The 9,151-nt window shown below is 36.7% G+C and overlaps 1 non-coding gene across 1 annotated transcript; it reads right to left on the reverse strand.

The window, feature by feature from the left end:
* Positions 1–6,654: 6,654 nt before the first annotated feature.
* Positions 6,655–6,761, reverse strand: LOC127088571 (small nucleolar RNA R71). The gene has a single exon (XR_007790402.1). It is a non-coding gene; the product is annotated as a small nucleolar RNA R71 (small nucleolar RNA).
* Positions 6,762–9,151: the final 2,390 nt, after the last annotated feature.

Genomic DNA, 9,151 nt, shown 5'->3' on the forward strand with positions numbered 1-9,151 from the left:
TTATTCATCTTGGCGAGTGCGTCTTGTAGCAGTAAACTCATGATCGTCAAGCTATGAATAAGCTAGAGATTAATAAAACCAGAGTCGCCACCGCGCTTTTATTATTTCCAAGGGAAAAGGGAAAAAGTACGAACAAAACCCAAAAGTAAGAAGTTTTCAAATCAAATCTAATAAAATGTCAGAGATTACAGGTAAGGGGGTTGGTTACACACAGGGAAGGTGTCAGCACCCAAAGTGTCCTAGGTACTCCTAGGGAGCCCTTTTTGTGTGCATATGTGTTTTGTACAAAATTATGTTTACAAACAAATAAAGTGAAGGGATGAGAAAATAATTCATTAATTATATTTGTGTTTGACAAGACCTTCAGACTTGTGCCTGTGTACCAACATAAAAATGAGGGATCAAAACCTCGTAGTTCGTGATGTAAATTTCAAAGTGGATGCATTGCTTTTAGCAAAATTAAGTTTGAAAGGCACAAAGGCCTGAAAATGATTTGAATGAGTTAGTTCTTTTTGGCTATTTTGAAAGTTTAAGTCAAGTATAGTTAAGTTCATTTACAAGTTTGATTAAAAAAGAAGTTTAAAAATGCAATGGCATAAGGCCAAAGTTTCTAGTTTGCAAAGTGGTCAAAATTTAGAAAATAACAAGTTCAAACAAAGAAGTTTTTAAAAGGAGGGAGAGATTTTGAAGTTAAAGAGATGGGGAGGAGATGAAGACACTAATCATATGCACAAAATAAAAATTTAAGAGTTGAAAAGATATGACCGATGGGTAGCAATCCAATAGGCAAGAATGTCATATAGAAACCCCAAATTCCCTTGGATATTGGAATCAAGCAACAAACAATGCATATTATATCAATCTTGAAGAGCAAGGCATCAAATAAAGATAGCCACATCCAAGCTTCAGCCACTCCATGATCTTTTTCACATTAGCCCATGTAACAGATGAATTGCACAAGTGACAACATCAAAATAACAACTTCACAATGATCATGTTGCAGATGAACTCAAAGGGATCTTGAATGATGTATCAGATGAATTTTTAGATTTCAATCACTTGGTTTCACAAAAGATAGCATTGGCCTAGTCCTTTAGCCTAGGGAGGTTGCCTAAATTCTAAGTTCAATTTGTCCAAGATCAAGGCAACAGTACACACAAAAGTCTTTTAGGGTTTTTGTTCTTCTTATGTACATTAATGGTCAAAGACCACACAAACAAACAAAATATACACAAACAAGATATATAACACAACAAGGTCCAAGTGGACAAAGTGAAAATTGCATTAACATAAACAATTAGAATGGTATGTATAATGGCAAATGAATAGAACTTAAAAATTAAAGTGCATTAAAATAAAGGACTTGAAATTAAATGTTAGTTATTAATGAGTTAGAAGTTAGTATTGTTTTTGCTTTTGCTTTTTATTTGAAGTCATTCTTTGGAGAACGCTCAACCCACTTATCACAGGCATGGATCCTTGAACCAAGACATCTTCCAAAGGAAGGAAAAAAGGCCAAGTTTCTACACAATACCATAAAAGAGGGGAGACTTGCAATCTCACTAACTAGAATGCTATGCCTTTTTGTGTCACAAATTTAGCGCTATGTTAAGCAATCGTAATTGGACTTATGTAGAAGTCACACACAAAAAGGATATGCAAAAGATGTGGCCTAATCTCATCCATACTTATGTTGATTTTACAAACAACTAGCCTTAGGACTTAGAGATATCATAGGCCAAATGAGATGAATGCATAAAGAATGGGAATGAGATGAAGAGGGAGGGAAATGAATCAAAACTCAAATTGGTCAAAGGAGGAATTTTACCAAATTAATATCATCCATTCATTTTGGGAGATGGAATGTACATTCCATCAATCCCCTAAATCCAATGATATTAGCTTGATAAATTCAAATCAAACTTTGACCAAGGCCCAACAACAAGAGTCAAACTCATACATGTCATCATAATAGGTCAACACAATTAATTGGCCGTTATTCAAATTAAAAATACTAAAATAATACATTTAAATTAAATATGGCTTGTCAAATTCCTAAAACCTCATCAAAACACCAAATAAATGGCCATGAGATTTATCATAGGTCAAACAAGGTCAAACGACCTTGGCTAAAAAACTTCAGAATTTTTAAACACTTAAAAGTATTTTTAAACAACTAAGAACAATCACAAAATCAATTAAATCATGAAAATTATTAATAATGATCCAAAAAATAATTTTAATTCAAAATAATAAAGAGGAAATTATTTGAATTTTTTTGGTGAAACTCTCATATTTTTTGATTCAATATTAAAATTAATATGAATTAATGAAAATAAAAGGAATAAAAGAAAAATCATAAAATATCAAAAAACATGGAGCACTTGATCTGCCTCATTAATTGAGGTGGCATATCAAGTGGATCAACGCGCGCGTTCCATGGTGGACTGCAGTCAACGGGACATAGGCTTTGTATTTAAAAGCAACGCACGAGATTAAAACTTTTTAAACTCATCTAATGACTCTGAACACTTCCAACTCATCGCCGGGGCCAAAGGCTGACCATCTTCTCCGATGACCTTGGCCGGACTGGTTCAGTGATCACCATATCATAAATGACAAAAGAGGACATGATCTGAAAGAGAAAATGGTGTATATCACGAATATCACCTCAATTTTAACTAACTCCACATATATAGAAAGATATGAGGAGTTGAATTTTGAAGTGTGTCAATTGAGTTGCTTCAATTTGACCTCTAAGCAACTCAATCTTCTTGCCTATATTGGTAGGACTTTAGACAACCAAAGATCCAAGAGAATTGATGAGAATTGAGTGAGAATCGAAGAGATGAAGTTTTCTGAAAATTACCTTTAATATTGTGTAGAACTTGATGTTGCTCGCTTCAAACACGATCTGGTCACACTTGAGAAGCTTGCAGGAAGTGATTAGAAAGACTGCAAGGCTTTGGATCCTGGAGTTTTTGAATCTCCAACAGTTGAGATTGAAACTCAATTTTCAAATTGAAAATTCTCAGGTTTTCCTTTAGAATGAGAGGGTTTGAATTGGGGGAAAAGTTGGCGCGCAAGGGGTGTTTGAATTGAGCACAAAGTTCATGTATTTATAGCACGAGGGAGTGATATTTGCACACTTGAAATTTTATCCAAATTTAGCAATGTGAATGGCACCAGTGCGTGGGCATGTACAGGTCTATGAGGCAATGCATTAAGGTCCAAAGTCAATCATGTTGAAGTCTGAATGAAGCTTGATTGGCAAGGCAATGTGAAATGAAGTTTGTACATTTGATTTCCTCCAATGATGCAGCTCTATTAAAGTCATGTGCAGCCCTACCAAACCTCATCCAAAATGCATGAACTTGGGTTCTTTGGAAAGCTTGGATCAAGGGGAACAGGTTTGATGTTCAATACTTTTTCATTTGGAGCTTGGATCATGGTGAATTTTGAGGTGGAAGTTTGGAAATTTCAAGATGTTGAAAATTTTTTAGTGTCAAGCCATATATCTCAATATTCCACCTTACTTAACTTTTTATGTGAGGTTCAAATGAGAAACGTGTCTTCGTCAAAGTTTTATCTCTTTAAAAGAACTTTAGAATGGTCACAAATATCATGTCATTTGGATTTAGAATGATAGAGTTATGCATTTTTGAAATTTGGAAAAATCACTTGTTCAATGGTATAGGTCAAAAATGACCTATAATGTATCCTCATATCACATGCTCATAGAAGTTGAATTAGCTCTCACTCCAAACATCAAAGGTCAAGGAGGTATCTTGAATTTGGTTTTTCAACTTGGAAAAATTTCATATCATAAAAATTGAGCAAGTTATGGTCTTGGGAAGTTGACTTTCAAATTAGGGGTTAGACAAAATGACCTACAATGTTTCAACATAGAAGATGATTTTCCAAGAAAAACTAGCTCTAGGTCTCAATATGAAAGTTGTTTTTAATGTCATTTAAAGTAACTTTGCTCTTGGAATCATTTTCATATGGTGACAATTGTAGGAGATAGGGTCTAAGGAGACCCAATTTTGATCAGATGAATTCATCTGGCCAACCACCATCAACCAACTTGCTAACCTTCAACTCTCTTGACTTTCTTGGCTCATGGTAGACCAATATGCATAAGATAATAAATTTGAAGTATCCCTTGGAAAATTTGATCAATTGGTGAGATAGCTTGTTGGAGAAGTTACTCAAGATACCCAGTCAAACTAGGGTTTCCAAGGCAAATCACCCTTAAACTCTTGAAGAAAACTTGATCAATATGACATGTAGGAATTCATATATGATGCTCATAATTGATAACACTGAAATTCACCGTATTTTCGACTCCGATTTCGCATGCATTTTAGTTGTTTTATTGTTATTTTGTTATGTTATTACTATGTTTTTCTTTATTTTCAGGTTTTCAATCTAATCGGAGCCCCGATCGAGAAAAGGAGCAAAAATGAGCTAAAAAGCCATAAAATCAGCATTTTAAACTTGTGGCTCCCACTAGGGCGGGCGCCATGGGTCCAGCCATGACGTGTCCCAATCTCAACCTCTCCTCAACTGCCACGCCTCCCACGATCTCCACTTGGGCGCTGCAATTTCCTCCTGTGGCGGGCACCATGATGTTGTGGCGGGCGCCACAAGAACAAAATGGTTCCCGCCCATTTTCAAACTTAGGGGCATCCTTGTAATCTCCATGTTTTTTTCTTGCCTATAAATAGAGCCTTATTTCATTTGTTTCATCATCTAAACTTAGTTACAACTAGGCATATATCAGTATTGTGTAAAAGTGGTAATCGCTTCACATCGGAGTGTTGCCACACTATGTAATCGAGTTTGGAGCACTTTGGAAGGAAATTTAATCCTGCCGCCATTTTTATTTCTGTTCCGCACTTTATTTGACCCTCCGATTGGAGCAGGTTTTATTGCTTTACCTTTGTCTACTTTATTTTCCCGCACTGCCTTTATTTTGTTTACTTTCTCGCACTGCCTATATTTTGTTTACTTTCCCGCACTGCCTTTATTTTTTTTACTTTCCCGCACTGCCTTTATTTTTTTTACTTTTCCGCACTGCCTTTATTTGTTTACTTTCCCACACTCACACTTTACTTTGTTTATTTCTCGCACTGCACTACTTTCCTTTATTTCTTGCACCGCACTAATTTTCTTTACTTTCTTGCACCCGCACTACTTTAACTTATTTTTCGCACTCGCACTACTTTTATCTACTTTCCTGCACTCGCACTTATTACCTTCTTTTTTTAAAAGTCTGTTGTTTATCCGTTTTTATGATAAAAATTAAAATGCATCTTTACTTTACCATGTCTGGCTAAACCTATAAAGGTTAGAATGTAAGGATCGTAATTGAACCGATAATCCGTACAATTGTTCGTAGAAACACTTAAGGGCTATTTTGAATTTCAACTTAAGTTTTCCCGCACTTAATTTCCTTGGGTAAGATCGAAAGCCGTCCGACGTCTCTTTAAACTTAGTTGTTTTTAACTATTTCAAATACAGCGAAATTACTTTTTTTAGTTCATTAGGAGTTTTTAACTTAAAAAGAAAAGTGATTTTAAAACTATTTTCGGACGCGTTTATAAGTTCAGAGTCTGGTTCGTGAGAACCTCTTTTGGTTAAGAAATCCAGGGCAAAATAATTTTTAACTTAGTCAAGACACTATATTTCTTAAAAATAGGTTTACTAGTCTAGCGCAATGCGCGCCTTTTTATAAGTGACAATAAGAGGGTTTGATTAGGGAGTACAACTCGATTCTGAATATGCGAAAGCGACATTTCCCGTTAAATTGGTTCTTTTCAAAGTAGGAAACACTGCCCATAAGTAATTCTATTAGCAAGTACTTGGATTATTAATTGATTATGCGAATTACATTCGAACCTGTCTTTATTAATTGAATTTAATTTAATACTTTATTTTTCATTGTGCGCTCTTAAAACCCTGTTTCGATTACCTTAGATAAACACCGTAACAATAGATAATGATATATTGACATTTGGTCTCTCTGGATTCGACAATCTTTTATATTACTCTAACGTGTTCGTATACTTGGGAAAAACACGCATCAAGTTTTTGGCGCCGTTGCCGGGGATCAATTTCGTCAAATTTCGTACCCTGTTGTTATATCGTTTAGACATAGGTTGTTACCTGTCGGTAAATGCGAAAGACTCGTAGCACCGGAAGCTTAGTAGATCCTCTAACGGAACCTGAACATTACGCTCGCACACGTTTATTTTTCTATAGAATTAGGAGAGTTATGGCCGAAGATCAGAATCGAGGACCTCTTAAGGATTTCGCCCAACCATCCAACGAAGAACCTAGTTCTAGTATAGTAAACCCAACCATCCCAGCTAATAATTTCAAACTTAAACCCTCCCTGTTGCAACTAGTGCAACAGAGACAATTCACATGTCTTGCTAAAACCAACATTTAAAAATCTTTCTCTAATTAGCAGACACTTTTAAAACCAATGGAGCTTCTCCTGAGGCGATCCGTTTAAGATTATTCCCTTTCTCCCTCAGAGATAAAGCCCTATCATGGTTAGATTCCCTTCCACCCAATTTCATAAAAACTTGGGAAAACCTTAGAAAAGTATTCCTTGCTAGATACTTTCCCCCAAGTAAGACCGCCTTTCTTCGAAACCAAATAACCAGATTTACCCAGAATCAAGGAGAATCGTTGTTTGAAGCTTGGGAGAGATATAAAGAGCTGTTAAGAGCATGCCCACATCATGGTTTAGAAAATTGGTTAATCATTCAGACCTTCTATAATGGACTTCACTCTGACACTAAAATGACCATCGACGCTGCCGCAGGTGGCGCACTGATGAATAAACCTTACCCTGAAGCTAGTGCCCTTATTGAAGATATGGCTCAAAACCATCAATCATGGAGAGTTGAACGAGTGATAGTTGAGAAGAAGGAAGCCCAAGGAGGAGTACATGAGTTAAGCTCTATAGACATGATGCAAGCTAAAATGGACGCGTTAGCCCTCAAGGTTGAGCATATGTGTATAAACCTGAATACTGCAGCTGCAGTTTCGTCAGATTGTGAGATATGTGGAACCAAAGGACACCAATCTACAAAATGCATTCTCTTAAATGAAACCAACTCTGAGCAAGTGAACTACGCCTAAGGGAACCCATATTCGAATACCTACAACCCTGGATGGAGGAATCACCCGAACATCTTCTATAAGAATAATAACCTTATCCAAAATACTGCACCTCCGAGACAACCAGGTTACCAAGCCCCAAGACCAAATCAACCTATGCAACATGTTCCACCAAAGTCGAGCCTTGAGAAAATTGTGGAAAATTTTATCACTGCTCAAACCCAACAAAACAAAGAGTTCATGAACCAGAACATTCACGTTAATGAACTGATTACCCAGTTAGGAACCAAGGTTGACCAAATAGTTACTCACAATAAGATGCTTGCAACCCAGATCTCTCAGGTAGCCTTAAACCAAGCCCCCCAGACAACACCTGGAGGACAGGTCCCTTGACAACCTCAACAGAATCCGAGAGGACAAGCCAATGCCATTACCCTACGAAGTGGGACCGTTTATGATGAGCCATTTAACCCAAGATTTAGTGAACCCAAACTTCTAAGGAATATACCGAACCCACGGACGAAGTGAAGGAACCAGAGGAATCTAAAAAATAGGAAGGTCAAAAAAAAGGAGAAGAACCTAAATACAAAACTTACGTACCACCCCCGCCATCTAAAAAATTGGTTAATCATTCAGACCTTCTATAATGGACTGCACCTCCGATACCATATCCGCAAATACTCAAACTGACCCAGATCAATAACCAGTATAAGAAATTCATTAAGGTTTAGAAAAATTTCACGTAGAAATCCCTTTCACAAGAGCCATCACCCAAATACCTTCTTATGCAAAGTTTTTCAAAGACATCCTTACCAAAAAACGTAGACTCGACGATCCGAAGCCCTTGGAATGCAATTCTATTTCCGAGAAAAAGTTAGCCAAAAATGGTAAAGAACCTGGAAATTTTGCCATTCCTTGTATTTTGGGAAGTCATGTCATCGAAAAAGCTTTTCTAGACTTAGGAGCTAGTGTGAGCTTAATACCTTTAGCAGTTTGTGAGAGGTTAAACTTAGGAGAATTACAACCAACTAAGATGTCACTTCAATTAGCCGATAGATCTGTTAAGTATCCGAGAGGCATTTTGGAAGATGTCCATGTTAGGATAGGTCAGTTATTTATCCCTACTAATTTTGTTGTCATGGACATTAAAGAGGATGATGATATACCAATCCTTCTAGGTAGACCATTCTTATCAACTGCAGGAGCCATAATAGATGTCAAGAGAGGAAAGTTGACCTTTGAGGTAGGTGACGAGAAGATAGAATTTATACTTTCAAAATTTCTTATGGCACCTGTGATGGGAGACGCATGTTATGCCATAGATATCATTGATGAATGCGTTAGGGAAATAGAAAAAGAAGAAATCATAAAAACAATTAAGTTGCCATCAACTCTCATACTGGAAGATGATAACTTTAGGAAACCCTACATCGATGATAACCTTTACGAATGTTTATACCTTACCCCAGATCCTATGCCATGCCCTAAGAAACCAACCTTAGAACTTAAGGAACTGCCTAATAACTTGAGATATGAGTTTCTTGATGAAGAGATGAACCGTCCAGTTATAGTCAGTGCTACCTTGAGCCAAGAGGAAACTGACCAACTCTTAGATGTTTTACGAAGATATCCCTAAGCCTTAGGATATAATATCTCTGATCTGAAAGGTATAATCCCATCCGTATGCATGCATCCGATTTTTCTCAAAGAAGATTCAAAGCCCTCCAAAGAACATCAGAGAAGAATAAACTCTATAATGAGTGATGTTGTTAAAAGAGAAGTTCTTAAGTTACTTGAGGCAGGTATAATCTATCAGATCTCGGATAGTAAGATGGTGAGCCCTGTGCATTTAGTACCTAAAAAGGGAGGCATCACAGTAGTGCAAAACGATAAAGGCGAACATATAGCAAAACGGATAGAAGGAGGATGGCGGATGTGCATAGACTACAGAAAGTTAAATAAAGCAACCAGGAAGGATTATTTCCCTTTACCAATTATAGACCAGATGTTGGAG

This window comes from Lathyrus oleraceus, chromosome 5, assembly GCF_024323335.1.
Source record: "Lathyrus oleraceus cultivar Zhongwan6 chromosome 5, CAAS_Psat_ZW6_1.0, whole genome shotgun sequence".
Lineage (NCBI taxonomy): Eukaryota > Viridiplantae > Streptophyta > Magnoliopsida > Fabales > Fabaceae > Lathyrus > Lathyrus oleraceus.